General features: G+C 46.7%; 2 pseudogenes; one reads left to right on the top strand and one right to left on the bottom strand.

Annotated features, from left to right (window-relative positions):
* Positions 1–6,102: 6,102 nt before the first annotated feature.
* Positions 6,103–22,409, bottom strand: LOC113930377 (annotated as a pseudogene).
* LOC113931641 lies at positions 10,586–10,679 on the top strand (annotated as a pseudogene).
* Positions 22,410–23,107: the final 698 nt, after the last annotated feature.

The following is a 23,107-nucleotide window of genomic DNA, read 5'->3' as shown; positions in this document are numbered from 1 at the left end:
ACCCAGGTGCCCCAATTCTACATTTTCTTAACAATAACTAAAGTTAATAAGTTATTTTCCACTTTAAGAAATTTTTATTTTTAGGGCGCCTGGGTGGCTCAGTTGGTTAAGCAACTGCCTTCGGCTCAGGTCATGATCCTGGAGTCCCGGGATCGAGTCCCATGTCGGGCTCCCTGCTCAGCAAGGAGTCTGCTTCTCCCTCTGACCCTCCCCCCTCTCATGTGCTCTCTCTCTCTCTCATTCTCTCTCTCTCAAATAAATAAATAAAATCTTTAAAAAAAAAAAAGAAATTTTTATTTTTATTTATTTTAAGATTTTATTTATTTGAGAGAGAGAGAGCACTTGAACAGTGTAGAGGAGGCAGAAGGAGGCGCAGACTCCCCGCTGAGCAGGAAGTCTGACATGGGGCTGATCCCAGGATTCTGGGATCATGACCTGAGCCCAAGGCAGACCCCCAGGTGCCCCTATCTGCTCTTTTTTTTTTTTAAGTCATCTCTACATCCGCCTTTTGTCTGGAATCAGCATCTTCCAGTAATTCACCAAATGATCAACACAAAGGGAAAGAGGAGAGGTACCTGCTATATGTTCTCCAGCCCTTTTAGAAAACATGGAGTTGTTCTTTGGCCACATAGATGCAAATCTATGAGAAAGGTGATATTGTGGACATCAAGAGAATGGGCACTGTTCAAAAAAGAAGCCGCCCAAATGTTACCGTGGCAAAACTGGAAATCTACAATGTTACCCAGCATGCTGCTGGCATTCTTAAAAACAAACAAGTTAAGGGCAAGATTCTTGCCAGGAAAATTAATGTAAGTATTGAGCATATTAAGCCCTCAAAGAGCCAAGATAGTTTCCTGCAGGCATGAAGGAGAATGATCAGAAAAAGAAGGAAGCCAAGGAGAAAGGTACTTGGGTTCGATGAAGCGCCAGCCTGCCCCACCCAGAGAAACACACTTAGTGAGAACTGATGGAAAGGAGCCTGAGTTGTTGGAACCCATTCCCTATGAATTCATGGCATGATACATGTAAAAAAAGGGGTGGGGAGGGGAGCCTGGGTGGCTCAGGCAGTTAAGCGTCTGCCTTCGTCTCAGATCATGATCCCAGGGTCCTGGGATGGAGCCCCATATCGGGCTCCCTGCTCTGCGGGGGGCCTGCTTCTCCCTCTCCCACTCCCCCTGCTTGTGTTCCCTCTCTCGCTGTATCTCTCTCTTTCAAATAAGTAAAATCTTTAAAAAGAAAAGACCTCAAGATTGTACCAAAAAAAAAGTAATCTCTACATCCAACATGGGGCTTGAACTCACAACCCCAAAATCAAGAGATGCATGCTCTTCCAACTGAGCCAGCCAGGCACCCCTCTTTTTTTTTAATTGAAGTATAGTTGACATATTAGCTTCAGGTGTTCGACATGGTGATTCAACAACTGTATACACTGTGAAATGCTCACTACGGTGAGTATAATCACCATGCATCACCACACAGAGTTATTACAACAGTATTGTTTTTTAAAGTTTTTATTCACTTATTTAAGTAATCTCTACACCCAACGTGGGGCCCGAGCTCAGGACCCCCGAGATCAGGAGTCTGCATGCTCCACAGACTGAGCCAGCCAGACGCCCCTATTTCCTGCTTTTGAAAAGCTTAATGTATCGCTTTGCTTTAACAGGAAAAGATTCATCAGGACCACAGGATACTGAAGGTTAACTGGGCAGTGATACAGACCTAGGTTTAAGACAGTTTTTAAAGAAACTACTGCAATCAGTCACGTAAGAAGTGTTTACCGAGTATTTACTATGTGCCTGGCCCTGTTCTGGGGACTGAAGACATCAAAGGAAAAACTGCTCTGATATTCTGCATTCGACTGAATGAGAAATGAGATACCACGTTGATCCGTATTCTTACAAATTTAATCTGTTTTTTTTTTCTTTCTCAGGATTTTTTTTTCTTTTGATCCTTGTACTCTCGAAGTTTCACTACTATTTCAACGGCTCGGAGAAAGCATCAAGCTAAGTGGACTAGAAATGTCAGGACTGGGGCGCCTGGGTGACTCAGTCGTTATTAAGCGGCTGCCTTCGGCTCCGGTCATGATCCCAGGGTCCCCGGGATCGAGCCCGGCATTGGGCTCCCTGCTCTGCGGGAAGCCTGCTTCTCCCTCTCCCACTCCCCCTGCTTGTGTTCCCTCTCTCACTGTGTCTCTCTCTCTGTCAAATAAATAAATAAAATCTTAAAAAAAAAAAAAAACAGCCAGGACTACCAGAGCAGACGGTGGAAGAAGGGTCAAAGATGAAGGCCTGCTGGACTGAGTCTATGATGTGGATCTGGGAAATCCCCACAAAAAAAACCCCGAGGATGATGTCCCCTGCGAGGGCCCAGGGGATCCTCTGTTTACCGAAGTGATAATAAGGAATGCCATGGTGAGGGGCCCCCGCATCACAAACAGGATGGGTGGTGGCGCTCCTCTGTCAGCCATGGCCAGTGGGTGCCAGTCAAGGAAGGAGGTGGATGGTGGGGCTGGGTGGGGAGGGAGGGGGACAAGAAGGGCCTTGGGATCAGCCTGGGGTGCTCCACCCACCCTCAGGTTGCCCAACACGAAGGTCCATGAGGGGTTCAAGATCAACAAAAACATCTACTCTCTCTTTTTTTTTTTAAGATTTTATTTTTTATTTTTTTTAAAAGATTTTATTGTGTTGACCATCTTTTTATCTTTTTTTTTTTTAAGTAGGCTCCATGCCCAACATGGGGCTCAAAGTCACAACCCTTAGATCAAGAGTTATTGGATGCTTTACCCACTGAGCCACCCAGGCACCCCAGTGTTGACCATCTTTTTATGAGCTTGTTTGCCATCCTTATAACCCCTTTGGTGACGTATCTATTCAAATCTTTTCCCCATTTAAAAAAAATTAGGCTTAAAAATATTAAAAAATTAGGCTTCTTTTTTTTTTTTTAAGATTTTACTTATTTTTTGACAGACAGAGAGGGAACACAAGCAGAGGGCGTGGGAGAGGGAGAAGCAGGCTTCCCGCAGAGCAGGGAGCCCGATGTGGGCCTCGATTCCAGGACCCCGGGATCTTGACTTGAGCTGAAGGCAGATGCTTAATGACTGAGCCACCCAGGTGCCCCTGGGCTTGTTTTCTAATTGTTGAGTTTCAAGAGTCCTTTCATATTCTGGAATCGAGTTCTCTGTAAATGCGATTTGCAAATATTTCCTCCCAGTTTGTACCTTGTCTTTCCATTCTTTTAACAGTGTCTCTCACAGAACAAAAGTTTTTAATTTTGATGAAGTCCAATTTACATTTTTTTTCTGTTGTGGATCGTGTGTTTTGTGTCCTAAGAGCTCTCCACCTAATTCTTGGTTACGAAGATTTTCTCCCATGTCTTCTTTTTTTTTAAGGTTTTATTTATTCATTTGAGAGAGAGAGGGAGGGAGGGAGAGAGCACAAGCAGGGGGGAGGGGGAGAGGGAGAGGGAGAAGCAGGCTCCCTGCTGAGCAAAGACTGCATGCGGGGCTCGATTCCAGGACCCTGGGGTCAAGGCAGCCGCTTAACCATCTGAGCCACCCAGGCGTCCCCTCAGGTCTTCTTTTTAAAAGTTTGATTGTTTTATGATTTTTTTTGAGAGAGAGCAAGAGCCTGTGCGAGCCAGCGGAGGGCAGGGGTCAGAGGGAGAGAGAATCCTGACATGGGGCTCAACTTAAGGACTGTGAGATTGTGACCTGAGCGGAAATCAAGAGTTGGAAGTTTAACCAACTGGACCACGCGCACCCCATTTATGTTTGACATATAGATCTATCATCCATCCGGTTTTCATTAATTTTTGTATAAAGTGTGAGGTTTCCATTGAAGTTCATTTTTTGCATATGGATGAGCAATTGTTCCAATGCTTTTTAAAAAATATAATTACAGAGGTGGGTTTTTTTAAAATTCCAGTATATTTCACATACAGTGCTATATTAGTTTCAGGTATGCAATATAGTGATTCAACACTTCCATACAACACCTGGTGCTCATCACGAACGTGCCCTCCTCAATCCCTATCACCTGTCTCACCCAACCCCCTTACCCCCTCCCCTCTGATAACCATGAGTGTGTTCTCTATAGTTAAGAATCTTGTTTCTTGGGCACCCAGGTGGCTCAGTCGTTAGGCGTTTGCCTTCGGCTTGAGTCATGGTCCCAGGGTCCTGGGATCGAGCCCCACATCAGGTTCCCTGCTCTGCGGGGAGCCTGCTTCTCCCTCTCCCCCTGCTTGTGTTCCCTCTCTCACTGTCTCTCTCTCTCTCTGTCAAATAAATAAAATTAAAAAAAAAAGAATCTTGTTTATTGGTTTCTCTGTCTCTCTGCCCTTTGCTCATTTGTCTGTTTCTTAAATTCCACATGAATGAAGTCATATGGTATTTGTCTTTCTCTGACCGACTTCACTTAGCATAATATTCTCTAGCTCCAACCATGTGGTTGCAAATGGCAAGATTTCATTCTTTCTTATGGCTGAGTAATACATACACACACACACACACACATATATATATGTATGTATATATATATATAAGCCACTTCTTCACCTTTTGTTGGATACATGGGGGACTTCCATATCTTGGCTATTGTAGATAATGCTGTTATAAACATAAGGGTGCATGTATTCCTTTGAATTAGTGTTTTTATATTCTTTGGGTAAACACCCAATAGAGCGATTACTGGAAGGCAGTTCTATTTTTGATTTTTCGAGGAACCTCCATACTGTTTTGCAGAGTGGCTGCACCAGTTTGCTTTCCCACCGACAGTGCACAAGGGTTCCTTTTCTTCTACATACTTGCCAATTCTTGTCTCTTTTGTTTTTGGTTTTACCCATCCTGACAGGTGTGAGGTGATATCTCATTGTAGTTTTTTTTTTTAAAGAGCTAGGAGTCTTTTTTTAAGATTTTATTTATTTATTTATTTATTTATTTATTTATTTATTTATTCGAGAGAGAGAGAAACAGCATGAGAGGGGAGAGGGTCAGAGGGAGAAGCAGACCTCCCGCCAAGCCGGAAGCCCGATGTGGGACTCGATCCCGGGACTCCGGGATCATGACCTGAGCCGAAGGCAGTCAGTCGCCCAACCAACTGAGCCACCCAGGCACCCTCACTGTAGTTTTGATTTGTATTTCCTTGTTGATGAGTGACGTTGAACATCTTTTCATGTGTCTGTTGGCCATCTGGATGTTTTCTTTGGAGAAATGTCTGTTCATGTTTTCTGCCCGTTTTTTAAATTGGATTATTTGGTTTTTGAGTGTTGAGTTGTATAAGTTCTTTATATATTTTGGATACGAACCCTTTATTGGGTATGTCACTTGCAAATATCTTCTCCCATTCTGTAGGCTGCCTTTTAGTTTCTTTTTAAAGATTTTATTTATTTGACAGAGAGAGAGAGACAGCGAGAGGGGAACACAAGCAGGGGGAGTGGGAGAGGGAGAAGCAGGCTTCCCGCCGAGCAGGGAGCCCGATGTGGGGCTTGATCCCAGGACCCCGGGACCATGACCTGAGCTCAAGGCAGATGCGTAATGACTGAGACACCCAGGCACCTCCTTTTTTTTCTTTTAAAGATTTTATTGACTGATTGATTGATTGATTTGAGAGAGAGCACGAGTGGGTGGAAGGGCAGAGGGAAAGGGAGAGGGAGAAGCAGACTCTCTGCTGAGTGGAGAACCTGAAAGATCATGATCTGAGAGATCATGACCTGAGCCAAAGGCAGCTGCTTAACCAACTGAGCCACCTAGGCGCCCTGGTTTAGGAGTTTTTAATGCTTGGAATGAAAAATCACAGGCTGGGCTTTTCATAAAGTTATTGGTCCATCTCTGGCAAGGCAAGGATCTGCCCTCACCCAGCAAGGTCTTCGGAGTGGGGGAGCTCCTTCTGTAGTGTGGTATAGTGACGCCCCAACCAGGAGGCACAAAAGCAAGAAGTATAAGGACCATCCACCTGCCAGGCCCAGGCACGACACAAGGCAATTTCAAGTGTTATCTCACTTAATCCCCACACCAACCCCATGAGGTAGGGATCCCCGTTTTACCAATGAGGATCCTGAGGCTTGGAGAGGTTCATCAAATTTGTCCAAAGTCATAAAGTTCAAAAGTCATGAAGTCTCAAAGCCGAGATGAAGAAAGCCTGGTCTTCTGGTCTTCCCTACTCTGCCACACTGAATTCTTTCTCTGATCCAACCTCAGTGTCCCATAAGAGGTTCTTTCTTAACATCCATATCCCTCGCTTTGTCCTGGTCCCTCTGACTGAGGGCACTCCAGTCCCAGCACTGGTCGCTTTGGTGCTCTTGGGGCGGGGTCAACACAGGTCCCCCAATGCCCAACCAGTCCCGGACTATGCTCACTTCCCGAAAGGGCACCCCAGTCTGGGCCATGCCAACGGGCCTGGGGTTCATGCCCAAGAGGAGTACTTCCTTGGGGCCCTGGCAGTAGCGGGTCACCTAGCTGCGGTGAGGCTCCCACGCATACTCCACAGGATTGTAGATGATGCCCACAGGCTCGGAGAACTGCAGTTGGCTCAGTTCAGCACTGAGCCGCAGCTCCTCCTCCAGGAAGCCCTCAGCCACACTTTGAGGGCAAAGCTGCGGCTCTATCGGGGCACTGGGAGGCTCATGGAGGGGCCCCAATGGATAAGCCTGGGGCACAGCCACGTCACTGCCCCCTTTTTCAATCCTGTTTAAAACGACCTTCTACCAAGGAGTCTTTCTTTCCCGATGGACTCCTCTCCGTTTCTACAAGCCCGAGTTCACTCAAGACTCAGCTGCCCGCTTTGCACTCCAATTGCTTCTGAGGGTTTGCCAGGCTCTGGGTGTGTTTCCATCATGTCTGGGCCTCCCATGGGGCAGGGATCAAGGTTCTTCTCCCCCATGGGACCTCGGGGTTGACAGAACAGCTTGATCCATCAACCTGTTCTCTGACCCTAGCCTGGTTCAGCTCTCCACCCAGTTTCTGCCTTTTAGTTTTGTTGATTGTTTCCTTCACTGTGCAGAAGCAATTGTTCCAACACTGTTGAAAAAGACTCTCCTACCTCCATCGAATTTCTTTGGCATCTTTGGCAAAAATCAAATGTCAGCATTTCTGTGAGTCTATTTCTGAGCTCCTCTGCCCCATGATATGTGTGTCTGTTCCTTTGCCAGTACCACACTGTCTGGGGTATTATAGTTTTGTGGATTTTTTGTTAAGATTTTATTTATTCATTTGAGACACAGAGATACAGAGAGAAAGAGAGCATGAGCAGAAGAGGGAGAAGCAGGCTCCTCGCTGAGCAGGGAGCCTGATGTGGGGCTCAATCCCAGGACCCTGGGATCATGACCTGAGCCGAAGGCAGACGTTTAATGACTGAGCCACCCGGGCGGCCCTCCCCTCACTCCTATATACAATTATTTATTTATTTATTTATTTATTTATTTATTTTTAGTAGGCTCCATGCCCGATGTGGTGCGTGAACTCATGACCCTGAGATCAAGAGTTGCATGCTCTACCGACTGAGCCAGCCAGGCGCCCCTTGGGTACGATCATTTTACCATAATTTTAAAAATTGATTGGTGTGATTCCTCCAACTTTATTCTTGCTTTTCAAAATTACCTTAGCTATTCTAGTTCCTTTATCCTTCCATATAAATTTTGAAATCAGTTTGTGTATAATTACACAAATTCCTGCTGGGATTTTGATTGGTATTGCATTAAATATTTAGACCAATTTGGGAGAAACTGGCATTTTTCTTGTGTTGAATCTTCCAGTCACTGAACACAACATGCCTCTTCATTTATCGAGCTGTTGTTGATTTCTTTCGCCAACGTTTTGTAGTTTACGGCATGCAGTCCCAGTACATGCTTTATTAGGTTTATAACTAAGTATTTCATTTTTGGTGGAGCTGTTGTACATTTCTTTGTTGTTGTTTGTTTTTAATTTTATTTACTTATTTGAGAGAGAGAGTGTGAGAGAGAGAGCACGAGCGGGTAGGGCAGAGGGAGAAGCAGATTCCCCGCTGAGCAGGGAACCCAGTGCTGGACTCTATCCCAGGACCCTGGGATCATGACCTGAGCCGAAGGCAGATGCTTAACAGACCGAGCCACCCAGGTGCCCAATGTATATTTCTTCGGTTATCAATTCTACATCGGTTTCCAATGCGATTGAATTTTGTTTATTGACCTTGTACACTGCGACCATGCTAAGCTTATTCATTAGTTCTAGGAGGGGTTTTTTGTTTTTCTTTTGTAGATTCCTTGAGATTTTCTACATCGACAATCTTGTTGTCTGTGAATAGAAGCAGTTTAATCTCTTCCTTTCTAATCTGTATGCCTTTTATCTTTTTTTTTTTTGTAAGCTCTATGCCCAAGTGGGGCCAGAACACTCAGAACCCCATGATCAAGAGTCATTTGCATGCTCCGCTGACTTCTAGGCACCCCTTATCTTTTTTTTTTAGAGAGAGGGAGAGAGAGGGCAGGGAGGGGCAGAGGGAGAGGGAGAGAGAAAATCTTAAGCAGGCTCCACGCCCAGCCATGGGGCTCGATCTCACAGCCCTGAGATCATGACCTGAACCAAAATCAAGAATTGGTTGCTTAACCGAAGGAGCCAGCCAGGCACCCCCAAAGTCTTTGTTTTCCCAAGAAGTTCCTGAATGGTCCTTGATTGCTTCTGATCTGAATATGACTTCAGAAGGGAATAAGACAGCACCAAGCAGTATCTTTTCTATGCTCCAATTCAGCATCATACTAAAGATCAGATGATTTAGAGAAAAATTAATTTGTGCAAAACATAACCAAGGAAGGTTTAGTTAAATTATAGGCTTTCTTTCTTTCTTTCTTTCTTTTTTTTAAAGATTTATTTATTTGAGAGAGAGAGACCATGTGCCGGAGGGGCAGTCGCTTAACCAACTGAGCCACCCAGGCACCCGCTGGAGAACTTCTATTACCCAATTTCTTTTTTTTTTTAAGATTTTATTTATTTATTGAGAGAGAGAGAGAGAGAATGGTAGAGAGCATGAGAGAGAGGAAGGTCAGAGGGAGAAGCAGACCCCCCGCTGAGCAGGGAGCCCGATGCGGGACCCGATACCGGGACTCCAGGATCATGACCTGAGCCGAAGGCAGTCGCTTAACCAACTGAGCCACCCAGGCGCCCTCTATTACCCAATTTCAAAACTTTCCAGAAACCTACAGTAATAAGATAGTGTGGTATTGGTAGATAGGCATATAGGTTGAGGCAAACTGATTTTGACAAAGGTACGATGAGAATTCAGTTGCAGAAAAGACAGTCTTTTCAACAAATGGTGTCAGGACAACTGGCTATCCATATGCAAAAAGTCAGCTTACACTGTTAGCTCACACTGTACAGAAGAATTAACTCAAGTGGATCATAGACCTATATATAAACCTGTAAAATGTTTAGAAGAAAGCATAGGAGAAAATCTTTGCAACCTTCAGGCAAAGAGTTCTTTAAAAAGACATTAAAAGGGGCGCCTGGGTGGCTCAGTCGTTGGGCGTCTGCCTTCGGCTCAGGCCCTGATCCCAGCGTCCTGGGATCGAGCTCCGCATCGGGCTCCCTGCTCGGCGGGAAGCCCGCTTCTCCCTCTCCCACACACCCTGCTCATGTTCCCTCTCTCTCTGTGTCTCTCTTTCAAATAAATAAAATCTTTAAAAATAAATAAATAAATGAAAAGACATCAAAAAGGGCGCCTGGGTGGCTCGGTTGAGCATCTGCAACCGGCTCAGGTCATGATCCCAGGGTCCTGGAATCAACTACCGCATGGAGTCCCACCTCCAGCCCCTGCATTGGGCTTGTAATTTAGCAGGGAGCCTGCTTCTCCCTCTGCCCCTAGCCCCTACTCGTGCTCTCTCTCTCCCCCTCAAAAATAAATAAACAAAATCTTAAAAAAAAAGACATCAAAAAGAGGGGTACCTGGCTGGCTCAGTTGGAAGAGCATGTGACTCTTGATCTCAGGGCTGTGAGTTCAAACCATGTTGGGTGTAGAGATTACTAAAAAAATAAATAAATAGAAACTTTATTTTATTTTATTTTATTATGTTATGTTAGTCACCATAAATAGAAACTTTAAAAAAAGACACCAGGGGCGCCTGGGTGGCTCAGTTGGGTTAAAGGCCTGCCTTTGGCTCAGGTCATGATCTCGGGGTCCTGGGATCAAGCCCCACGATGAGCCCGGAAATGGGTTCCCTGCTTGGTGGGGAGTCTGCCGCTCCCTCTGCCCCTCCCCCACTCTGTTCGCGTGTGCTCTCTCTCTCTCAAATAAATAAAATCTTTAAAAAAGAAGACACCAAAAAAAACATATTAAAAGAAAAAAAAGTTGATAAATTGGACTTCATTAAAATTTAAGGTGTTTGGGGTGCCCGGGTGGCTCAGTCTTTGCGCGTCTGCCTTCGGCTCAGGTCATGATCCCAGCGTCCTGGGATCGAGCCCCGCATGGGGCTCCCTGCTCCGCGGGAAGCCTGCTTCTCCCTCTCCCGCTCCCCCTGCTTGTATTCCCCCTCTCGCTGTGTCTCTCTCTGTCAAATAAATAAAATCTTTAAAAAAAAATTAAAGTGTTTGCATTTCAAAAGACACCACCAAGTAAAGGAAAAGACGGTGCTTGCTTTGGCAGCACATATACTAAAATCGGAACAATACAGAGAAGATTAGCGTGATTGACACACAAATTCATGAAGTGTTCCATATTTTTACAGAAAAAAAAGTAATACCCATTAAAATGGCAAAATTAAGGGCTCAAGCCGGCAGAGCAAGTGACTCAATTTTTTAAAACAATTTTTCTTTAAAGATTTTATTTATTTATTTATTTGACAGAGAGAGACACAGCGAGAGAGGGGACACAAGCAGGGGGAGTGGAAGAGGGAGAAGCAGGCTTCCCGCCGAGCAGGGAGCCCGATGCGGGGCTCGATCCCAGGACCCTGGGATCATGACCTGAGCCGAAGGCGGACGCTTAACGACTGAGCCACCCAGGCGCCCCTAAAACAATTTTTAAAAATATTTTATTTATTTGCCAGAGAGAGAGAGAGAGAGAGAGAGGACAAGCAGGGGGAGCGGCCGGCAGAGGCAGAGGGAGAAGCAGGCTCCCCGCCGAGCAGGGAGCCCGATGTGGGGCTCGATCCCAAGACCCTGAGAGTGTGACCTGAGCCGAAGGCAGACGCTTAACCGAGTGAGCCACCCAGGCGCCTTCATAGGCTAGTATTCATAGCAGCGTTATTCATAAGAACAAAAATCCGGAAACTATCCGTATGTCTATTACTGATGAACGGATAAACAAAACGTGGCGGCTCGGATATGCAATGGATTCCTATCAGCAATAAAAAGGAACAGAACACTGACAACATGGATGAACCTCAACAACATTACACTAAGGGAAAGAAGCTAGATACAAAGTTCCGTATGTTGTATGAGTCCATTTATATGAAATGTCCATAAAAGGCAAATCCATAGAGACAGAAAGGTCAGTGGTTGCCTGCGACTGGGGTTCGGGTGTGGGCAGTGACTGCAAGTGGGCTTCGCGGGAAATTTTGGAGCTGATGGAAAAGCTCTGAAACTGGCTTGTGATGATGTTGGCCCGAGGCTATAAATGTACTAAAAATCATTGAACTGTACACTAACAATGGGTGAACTTTGTGATATAGAAGCTATACGCTGATGAAACTATAAAATGTGCCCAGTGCCAGGAAAGACGGCAGGTTTTATCTTGCCCCTGCAGCCCCAGCACCGCCAACCACAGTGTGTGTGGCCGGAAACCAAGACCGGGGTTCACCCTCGCGCCACAGATGAGAGAGAGGGAGCTGGGGGGTGCTACAGCCGCGGCTGTTCTCCTGACCAGACACTGCCAACCTCCCCAAGGACTGGCCATTAGAAATGTGAGGAGCGGGGCGCCTGGGTGGCTCAGTTGGTTCAACCGCTGCCTTCAGCTCAGGTCATGATCCCAGGGTCCTGGGATCGAGCCCCACATCGGGCTCCCCGCTCGGCGGGAAGCCTGCTTCTCCCTCTCCCACTTCCCCTGCTTGTGTTCCCTCTCTCGCTGTGTTTCTCTCTGTCAAATAAATAAATAAAATTTTAAAAAAAGATTTTATTTATTTATTTGAGGGAGAGAGAGAGAGAGCACGGGCGGAGTGAGGGGCAGAGGGAGAGACAGACCCCCAGCCAAGCAGGGAGCCGGATGCCGGGGCTCGATCCCAGCACCCTGGGATCCTGACCTGAGCCGAAGGCAGACGCTTAACCGACTGAGTCACCCAGGTGCCCCCACACCAATTTCTTTTTTTTTTTTTTAAAGATTTTATTTATTTATTTGAGAGAGAGAGAATGAGAGATAGAGAGCATGAGAGGGAAGAGGGTCAGAGGGAGAAGCAGACTCCCTGCTGAGCAGGGAGCCCGATGTGGGACTCGATCCCGGGACTCCAGGATCATGACCTGAGCCGAAGGCAGTTGCTTAACCAACTGAGCCACCCAGGCGCCCCCCCACACCAATTTCTTAAATCAAGAAGGGATCACAGGTACTGCCAGGCCTTAACACCATCAAAAAGACCTTTTTGTGTGCCTTTGGGAAGAAATTCACATTTCCTCCCAAAAGGTCTTCTGAAGTTTTACCCCAAATCTCCTTAGCCCCCCAGCAGATGTCCCTAAAATGTTATCTGGAAAAGTGGGAGTTACCTCTCTTCTCTCCTTCCTGCTCAGTCTGTGACATCTTCACACCCGTTCTTTTTTTTTTTTTTTTTTAACTAGAAGTTTGTTCCTCTTCGTCTTCACCTAGACCACCCATCCCTCCACCCTCCTCCCCTCGGGTAACCACCAGTTTGTTCTCTGTACTTATGAGTCTGTTCTGTTTTGTTTTGTTTTTTGTTTGTTCCTTTTTGTTTTTTAGATTCTACGTATACCTGAAACCATAGGGTATCTGCCTTTTCTCTGTCTGACTCATTTCACTTAGCATTATACCCTCTAGGCTCATCTATGTTGTTGCAAATGGCAAGATCTCATTCTTTTTCTATAACTGAATAATTTTCCATTATATATATGTACCACATCTTCGTTATCCATTCATCTATGGTTGGACCCTTGGGTTGCTTCTGTATCTTGGCTATTGTAAATAACGCTGCAATAAACATGGGAGTGTGTATATATTTTCGAGCCAGTGTTTTGGTTTTCTCTGGGCAAATGCCCAGCAGTGGAATTACTGGATCATATGGGTTTTTTTTATTTTTAACATTTTGAGGAAATTCCATACTGTTTTCCACAGGGGCTGCACCAGTTTGCATTCCCACCAACAGTGCACGAGGTTTCCCTTTTCTCCGCATCCTCGCCAACACCTGGTGTTTCTTGTTTTTTTTAATAAGTATTCTTTTTTTTAAGGTTTTTATTTATTTATTTGGTAGAGAGACAGCGAGAGAGGGAACACAAGCAGGGGGAGTGGGAGAGGGAGAAGCAGTCTTCCAGCCGAGCAGGGAGCCCGATGGGGGGCTGGATCCCAGGACGCTGGGATCATGACCTGAGCCGAAGGCAGACACTTAACCACTGAGCCACCCAGGGGCCCTTTGTCTTTTTGACACTAGCCATTCTGATGGATGTGAAGTGAGATCTCAATGTGGGTTTCATTTGTTACTTCCCTGATGATGAATGATGTTGAGCATCTTTCCATATGTCTGTTCTTCACACCCATTCCTGCTTCTCTGGATCTCCGGAGCCCCAGAGGATGACAGGGCTATATTCTGAGATTATGTCCTTCCTACTTTTCTTTTATGTGAAAAAAACCTCTTCTTTCTTTTATAAAATGATGGTGAGAAGTTAGAAGTTGAGGCTTTGTCAGTTTGTTAATGTCCCAAACTTGGCAAAATGGAGAGTTGGCCAACCTCTGCCCCCTCCCACACACTCACATACATGACTACACCTGTTTTTCTTGGGGGGGGGATTCATTAGTCCAAAAAATGTGGCTAGTATCCACATTATATATCTAAATTTTCTTACACTTTAGAAACTTATGTAATATTTATCATAAAATAATTTATCATAGGGACACCTGGGTGGCTCAGTCAGTTAAGTGTCTGCCTTCGGCTCAGGTCATGATCCCAGGGTCCTGGGATCGAGTCCCACTCCCTCCTTGGCGGGAAGCCTGCTCTCCCTCTCCCACTCGCGCTGCTTGTGTTCCTGCTCTCGCTGTGTCTCTCTCTGTCAAATAAATAAATAAAATCTTTTTTTATTTTTTTTAAAGATTTTATTTATTTATTTGAGAGAGAGAGAATGAGAGATAGAGAGCACGAGAGGGAAGAGGGTCAGAGGGAGAAGCAGACTCCCTGCTGAGCAGGGAGCCCGATGTGGGACTCGATCCCGGGACTCCAGGATCATGAGCCGAGCCGAAGGCAGTCGCTTAACCAACTGAGCCACCCAGGCGCCCATAAATAAAATCTTTTAAAAAAATAGGAAAAAAACATAATAATGGCCAAAAGTTGGGTCGGTGCCAGGCACTGCCTCAAGAAAATGGCCAGAGGCAATCTTGGATGAATGAAATGAAGAAGAAGAGCAGGCTGGAGGTGCCCACCACACCAGGGCGGTGCTGCGGCAAGCAGGAATCTCCATCTCTCAGAGCTTAGAGCACTGCTAAGAAAGTGGAGGTCCCGTGTTTGATTTTATGTTTTCCGCTATGGGACCCAGGGCTATCATCCCTCTCCCGTAGCCCCACAAACACATAGCAACAGAGAAAAGAACAAGAATTCTGGGTACGGTGGGATTCAAGGCACAGGTGACCACGAGGAGGTATCATCTAAGTGCCAAGAAGTAAATAATATGTAATGTAACAGTGATGATGGTGATGATGGCGATGGCAGAAAAAAATGTAGAACTTGGACTCTTGGCTAGGGCGAACTCATTTAATCAACTGCATGGGATCTAATCCCAGCTGCTAATGTCAAAATGTTGTTCCCTGGTGGCCCCATTCTTTGCTTTCTACCATTTTTTTAAAAGATTTTATTTATTTGAGAAGGAGACACAGAGAGAGCTCGTGCGCGCGCGCGCACGCACACACACACACACACACACACGCACACACACACACACACGCACACAGGAGCTGGTGGGGAGCGGCTGCGGCAGGGGGAAAAGCAGGCTCCCCGCCGAGCAGGAAGCCCAACCCGGGGCTCAATTCCACAACCCTGGGATCATGACCTGAGCCCAAGGCAGAAGCTTAACCGACTGAGCCACCCAGGCGCCCCTCTATCTTTTTTTTTTTTTTTTAACTCTGTTTCCAAAATGTTTGCGTCTCTGGTCGGACTGTGATAAAGGGAAATAGCTATCCTGGGCCCCGGGGGTTCAGCCCAGAGCCTGCTCTTTATCTTGCACACGCCGTGTCCCTCCCCCGGGATGAATTTCTGCAGATGAGAGGCCGGGCGTTTCATTATCCTTACACACTGCCTGGCAGACTGCCTTGCGCAACAAGGTTTCTAATAAATGTGCTTTGAAAAACAACTTCTGGAGGACTGCAAGGGAGCAGACGGGGGAGGATTCAGTGGTGGAGGAAGGCCCAAAACCTATGCCATGTCTCCGGGGCAGATTTTAAACACGTGTCAACTGGTTAGTAAAGGAATCAGTTAAAGGGACAAGTCTTCAGCGAGATCCCAGTATGTTTTCCCCTTTGGTTCCAATCAGACATTGACTTTGGCTACTCATTTTCCCAGAGAGTGGCAGCAGGAATCTCTCCTTGGCCCAGACTTTGCCAAGAGGGGGCCTTCAGGAGGTTACTCTGCGACAGGGGGGTGGTGGATGCGGTTTCCCCATTAAAGAACCTGAACCTGATTTCTTCTCTCTTACAGGAGTGTGAAGGGTGGCGTCTTGGGGAGCAGAAGGGAGGAGAAGGGGGACCAGTAGGGAGTAGGGAGAGAGCTGGGGGAGCAGCGGGTCTCCTCCCAGCTGTCACCCAATCAGAAAGCCAGAGATTTATCAGAAGACTCACAGGGCCAGGCCAAGGGTTCTCTTTGTTCTACCTCTTTTCCCATGCCAGAACCAAAGAGGAAAAAACCCAAAACACATCAAAGGACAAGAATTAATGGTGTCAAATAAATAACATTAGGGACAGAGGCTTCTCAGTCTGTGATAAGAGCCGTGCTGCTCAGCCTGGGGCTGAAGTTCATGGTGCCTTGGGCAGAGGCAAGCCGCTGGTGCCTCCTGGGAGTGAAATCCAAAACTATCAGACCAGGAAAAAGTGAATTAGGATCTGAGAGACAAACGCATCGCAGTCCACATTTATAGGAAAGCAATACATTATCCATCGGGCACCCATCCTCTACCTCCCTCCAGCTTTTGGTCTGACTCGCCCCAAACACCGTGGAGGGAACACAAAATATGAGTCACTCATTACTCCTGTCCTCACATCGCTTCCAGCCTTCGCAGGGAGCTCATCCCGGTCCAAAGAGAGAACCAGCCAAGTGGGGACCGGAGCCGGGAGCCAGGACAAAGGACAATGTATGACCGAGGAAGTGAGCACAAGGGGACAGGCTAAATACACACACTTTTACCTGTGAGTGATTTGTTATTTACAAAGGAGTAATTATTGCAGGTGATCTATTATTTGCCAGTAGTTCCAAGGCATCAGCATCGGACTCTAAAGGTGTCAGGCTTGGGGCGCCAGGGTGGCTCAGTCGGTTCAGCATCTGACTTTTGATTTCGGCTCCAGTCACCATCTCAGGTCTGCATCTCAGGTCATGATCTCAGGGTCATGAGACTGATCCCAGAGTCAGGAGTTAGGCTCCAGGCTCAGGGCAGAGTCTGCTTCTCTCCCTCTGCCCCTCCCCGCTGCTCCCGCAAGCATGTTCTCTCTCTCTCTCTCTCTCAATTAAATAAATAAATCCTTAAAAATCCTTTATTTAAAAGGTGTCAGGCTCAGTTCTCCAGTCCATAATTTATATTCACATGATTGTTCTCATATTTGACTTGAGAACATTATTTGGATGAAACAATTTGTTTCATCTCTGATGACATCCGTTGATTTTCCTTTCCCTAGCTGCCCTCCCTCCACCCTATCCTCTCCTCCAGCTCAGGGCACTCTGCATTCCCATCATTTTCTGGAATGTCTCCCTAACCAGCAGTGAACTCACAAGGGCGGGTCTCCTCCCTGTCTGTACTGTGTCCCCCACCCCAAGGGGGTTCAGCCCTGGCCTGGCCCTTTGCAAGGAAGGAGACTGGGTGGGGGGTGGAAATCTTTGGCGTGCATCATTCACACCTTTGTTTAGTCACTCATCCAATAGCTATTTTTTTAAAGATTTTATTTATTTATTTATTTATTTATTTATTTTGAGAGAGAGAGAGACAGAGAGCATGAGGCAGGGGGAGGGGGAACAGTGGGAGAGGGAGAAGCAGACTCCCCCTGAGCAGGGCTCAATCCCGGGACCCCGAGATCATGACCCAAGGCAAAGGCAGACGCTTAACCAACTGAGCCATCCAGGCTCCCCAATAGCAATTTTTTGTAAATTTTAAATTGACTCCATGCCCATTGTGGGGGTTGAACTCACAACCCTGAGATCTCGAGTCGCAGGCTCTACTGACTGAGCCAGCCAGGCGCCTCTCCAGTAGCTATTCCTTTAATGTCTCCCATATACCTGATGCTGTGAAATAAGGCTGAAAGGCTTGCCCACTTACTGCTTACAGAGGAGGGATACACGAGTTCATGAGGAGGCAACAGAACCTGAACTCAGCGTGCCCGGGAAGGAGTTCCGGGGAGAGTGGGATCTCAGCTAAGATCTGAAGGATGAATAGAAGTTTGCTAGATGAATGGGGTGAGAGGCTGGGTAATGGGAGCCAGAGTTAAGAGGACAGGGGCCCAGCCTTATTTGTGCTGACTCTGTGATCCTGAGCGAACAAGTCACCTATATTTTCTGAATCTGTTTTCTCATGAGTAAAATGCGGACAAAATATCCCCCTTGTCGGTTTGTCGTGAAGGTTAAAGGGGAGAATGTAGATAGAGCATCCGACAGACTGCCTGGCATGTAGTAGATGTTCAGTAGACATCTGATGGAGTAGAGCCTGCTTCTCTCTCTCCCTCTGCCCCTCCCCTGCTTGTGCTCTATCAAATAAATAAATGAAATCTTTAAAAAATATTTGTTGAGGGGCGCCTGAGTGGCTCAGTCGTTGGGCGTCTGCCTTCGGCTCAGGTCATGATCCCAGGGTCCTGGGATTGAGCCCTGCATCGGGCGCCCTGCTCGGCGGGAAGCCCGCTTCTCCCTTTCCCTCTCCCACTCCCCCTGCTTGTGTTCCCTTTCTCGCTGTGTCTCTCTCTGTCAAATAAATAAATAAAATCTTAAAAAAATATATTTGTTGAATTTTGATTACCTGGATCTAATGCATTCCATAAATTTTATAGGTGGTCCTCTCCTGCCTAAGATTAAATCCCAAACTCTTGTGTGGTAACTTCATTGAACTACTTGAGAAAAATAATTGGGTATGGAGTAAGGGGGTGTCACCTACCGAATCACCTCAATCCCTCCACAATATTAGGTTTTTCCCCTTGAGGCCCCTGACCAATCCATGGCTCTGTGAGCCACACGAATACTTGCACACCTGTGTGTGAGTGCGCATGTAAAGTATATACACACATTTGTTTGCCTGAGTTTCTGGAGATCTCTCAGCCTTGTGGTTCAGCTTACCCTCTGCAACGGGGGGATGGATTTCAGTTTGCTATTTCAATGAATATTGGACACAAACCTACTTGCTGCTTAATCAAAAGATGCAATGGAAAGTCTCAGCCTGAAATTCAATGTTCATTTGGGCAGGGACATAAAAGATCCTTTTAATAACATTGCATTAGAGAATGTCTTTGAAAGTCTTCAGCAGAAACCACATATCTTTTTAAGACTTTATTTATTTAGGGGCGCCTGGGTGGCTCAGTCGTTAAGCGTCTGCCTTCGGCTCAGGTCATGATCCCAGGGTCCTGGGATCAAGCCCCGCATCGCGCTCCCTGCTCGGCGGGCAGCCTGCTTCTCCCTCTCCCATTCCCCCTGCTTGTGTTCCCTCTCTCGGTGTCTCTCTCTGTCAAATAAATAAGTAAAATCTTTTTTTTAAAAAAAGACTTTATTTATTTATTTGAGATAGATAGCTTCCCGCTGAGCAGGGAGCCCCAGGCAGGGCTCGATCCCAGGACCCTGGGATCATGACCTGAGGCAAAGGCAGACACTTAAGCTTAACCAACTGAGCCACCCAGGCGCCCCAAAATCACATATCTTTGTACAAGGAAGGACTTCCCCTCACCCAACGCCAACAAGTTGCTGATGGAAATTATGTATTTTAACGTTACGGATTTGGTTTGAAACCAAGCAAACATTATGACTACTCTTTGGCAGTGGAAAGAGCTCTGTAATACACTGAGTGTATGTATTCAAATAATCAGGCAATTTTTACACTTTCTCCCTAGATCTTGAAGAATGCTGTTCCTACATTTAAAATTATACAGCACCTTCAACTGGTTATCCAGACTAATAAGTAGGTATTCAAATGCTATACTATCACTTGCCCATAATATACCTTGTAGTGAACAGTTCTCACAGTGAAGCCTCATAATTGCTTAAAGAAACCTTTCTTGGGGCGCCTGGGTGGCTCAGTCAGTTAAGCGTCTGCCTTCGGCTCGGGTCATGATCCCGGGGTCCTGGGATGGAGCCCCACATCGGGCTCCCTGCTCAGCGGGAAGCCTGCTTCTCCCTCTCCCACTCCCCCTGCTTGTGTTCCCTCTCTGTCAAATAAATAAATAAAATATTAATAAATAAACAAATAAATAAACCGATTACAAGATATTTTATTCCAATTAGTTGTTTTCATTTCAACACATGGTTTCTTTCTTCCGGGAAAATATATCTTTGGGATGAGGCTCAGAAGCTGCCTGGCCACTCAACCGCACTCTAGCCTGGTAACTATTTTGACTCTCTTTGAAACCCAAAGGGCTAAGGCATTTAGGGCTTTCACAGCAGATATTCAGAGCCTTAAGGAGGGAGGAGAGACTGTTTGGTACCTGGCCTCACCCGGCGCCAAATACCCTGCACTGCTATAATTCTTTTGTAATTCAAATTTTACACAGAAGTTCATCTATCTTTGATAAGACTATTACTACTTTTTCAGGAAAAAAAAGCTTTGAAAAGATGAATTTTTTTCCTTTTTTGTTAAATCCCTGCCCCCCAAATGTCCCAGCTGTGCAATCCCGCCCCACCCCACCCCACTGTGTAGCTAGCCCCCATGCCCAGCCTCCTGAATATTTGTAAACATTGACAAAATATCTTTCAGTCACAAATAAAAAAAAAATCTTAAGTGAAAAAATAGCTTTAAGAGATTTTGCTTCGATTTTAAAAGACCATCGGTGGCCAAAAATATACATTTTAAAGCTTCCTGACTTAACTTGCAGGACTCAGGCAAGTTATGCTAACACTATGCATATGTGCATATTTATCCCCAATTTCCTGAAAGTTCCATTGATCATAAGATTATAAACACACACGCATTGTTTTCCCATAGTTGCCAAACCTAGCAAATAGACACAAAACAACTTTTTTTCTCAAGTCTAAACTGGGTTTGCTGGTGAAGAAATTCGTGTAATTGAAAGGGCTGCCAACATAATAATGCGAGCCACATTTATTGGAGGTTTTCTTTCAGCATTTTATTTTTTGCAAATGGGCTCATTCTTTTATTCATAAGCTGAAGATTTTCTTTTGTTCCCCTCCATCTTCTTCAATCATATCACTTTGGGGTGTATTTCTGGAAAGAGACTGTAGAGCTATTGCATGTTGGGCTACACCATACTATAACCATTAGGGCTAGATCCCAAACAAATACAATGCACCTCCTACCAACATTGGCCCTTGGGTGAAGATATTAAACCGAAGTATGTGTGTTACAAACCCAGCCACCATCAGAAACATTCAGGGATGACAAAGTACCCACACTTTAACCTAACCTTTGATTTGTTCTACCCAGCACCCCAAGCTCCCATATACACACTTAAAATAATGATCAGAGCTGATGCAAAAGCAGTGCAGGCAGTGCTGGGCATAAATTTGGAGTTTCCAAGCAAACTAAAGGAAATTTGCCCCTACCTGGTGAAGGCTGAGGGCTCAGGGCCCAGGCCTCCTAAAATTGAGGGCACCATGTGAAATTATCAAATTACTTGCCTTTGAGCATGTGACTGACCCAGGACAGTGAACCGAGGTCCCACTCCTCCATTTACATCATCTATATGCCTATGAATCATGTACTTATAGTTATTTATATGTATTTTATAATGCACGTAATATATACTTATATTTTAATTTACATACATTTATAATGCAAACATTGCCAACTTTAAAGCAGGTAACTGGCTGTATCACCTACGATGTATATTAAATAATACATATCAATCGCCAACAATCCTGTCCCCTCTGGCCGGGCCTAATGCTCCAAAACCATTGCTTTGTGCATCGAAAACTGGGGAAAGTATTTATTCTCTTAAACACACTTTGTCAGATCCCTCGCCAGGAGGGACCTTAACCGCTGTAAACTTTGTACCCGTTTGTCAGAGGAGTAAAATTAATAACTTTAGTACATTGAATCCAAAGACCGTAAAACGTCCACTCTGCAATTTACGGTATTTAGGGAGAGCCAGACAGCCCACCTGCGCCCGTCCTACTGCGGCGTAATTTTATTAAACTAACTTCTGAGTAGTTCCTGGAGTAGTTCCTAGAACCCAAACTCAAAGAACGCCTTCTATTTTGTGTTAACTAGAGAATAAAGGAATGCAAGAAACCTGGGGTGCAGGCACGAAAACCCTACTAGGTTTGTTAGAGTTTACAATTTCGAGGTTACACGGAGCGCCACGCCCCGGTGGGTCATCTCACTAACCCCCAAGGGGAGGCACCACCTCCTGCCCGTTCTTACAGGTGAACCCCTCTGAGCCCCGGGCGCGGTACCCGAGGCCGCGATGCGAAACCTCCCACAGCCTCGCTTTAGCGGCCCGGCACCGCGGTCTGGCATCCACTGCACACGCTCCGAGCGCGTGACCAATGGGAGCCCGGCGCGAGAGAGCGGAGGCGGACCGTGTTTGTCTCCGAGGCCCAGGGAGAATGCGGCCATCGACCAATCAGAGCCCACGGCAGTCTCCGAGCCGGCTCTCTGCACCCCTGAGCCTATTGGGGGCTCGGGTACACTGACAGCGGCTTCTAGGGAATGGAGTGGGGCGGTGAGAGTGGTTAAGATGGCGGATGTGAGTGAGGCCGAGGGCGCGACCAGAGCGTGAGGCACGCCCGAGGCGGGTGGGAGTCGGGAGGACCGGACGGGAATCTTGGGACAAGCCAGATTGTGACATGCCCTCTCTATTACGGATTGAGGCAGCTGTCGCAATCCTCCCCCACGAACAAATGGTATGTTGTGAGGTGGCCGTCCCCTTCCTAGTGGTACGGTCCTGGGCGGACTGTTCCATTTCGCGTTCCTCCCCACGCCCCTCTGTGGTCCGTTCCAGGCGGCGGTGTTAACCTTCCTGGGGGTTCACACGGCCAAGGGTGTGAGCTGCCCTTGGGACACGCAGACCGGAACGCGGATACTCCAGGAGTCACACACATGGGGATTTGGACCCTCAAGGGGTCACACACGCTCGGTGTGCACAATTCTGGTGTCACAGACTAGGGAAGGGACACGGGGTCACAAACATTGCGGTCCAGGGAAGTAGCGAGCACCTGTCTAGGGAGAGTTGGTGACTTTGAGGGGGTGGGCAGTGTAGGGACTAGAAGGGGACCTTTGGCTCCCCGGCTGGCCCGAGGTTAGCAGCCACAAACCTAGAAGGGAAGGGGAGGGCTGGCTGGCAGTTTTCCTGTGCAGGTTCGGGGAGTAGGACAGGAAGCAAGTGGTGGGTGGGACCTCCGAGGTTGCCAGGGAGGGCTCCAGGAACACGTGACGGCCCTGGAGGAGTCCGGCTGCCCCCCCCCCCCCCCGAATACATCTCTGAGATGGTCTTTGCAGCAAGGGAAGGTAGAGAAAGGGCAGTGGGAAAGTGGTCAGGTGTTCTGGGTCTCTCACCATCCACCAAGGGCGGTGGGACCTGAAAGTGGTATGGAGGAGGGTGAGGAGAAGATTGGAGCAGGGCTGAGGGATGAGAGTTCTTTCATCCAAGTTACTCAGCTA

Source organism: Zalophus californianus, chromosome X (assembly GCF_009762305.2).
Source record: "Zalophus californianus isolate mZalCal1 chromosome X, mZalCal1.pri.v2, whole genome shotgun sequence".
Taxonomy (NCBI): Eukaryota; Metazoa; Chordata; class Mammalia; order Carnivora; family Otariidae; genus Zalophus; species Zalophus californianus.
The sequence above is the reverse complement of the archived record's forward strand: the minus strand, read 5'-3'. Positions and strand labels throughout refer to the sequence as shown.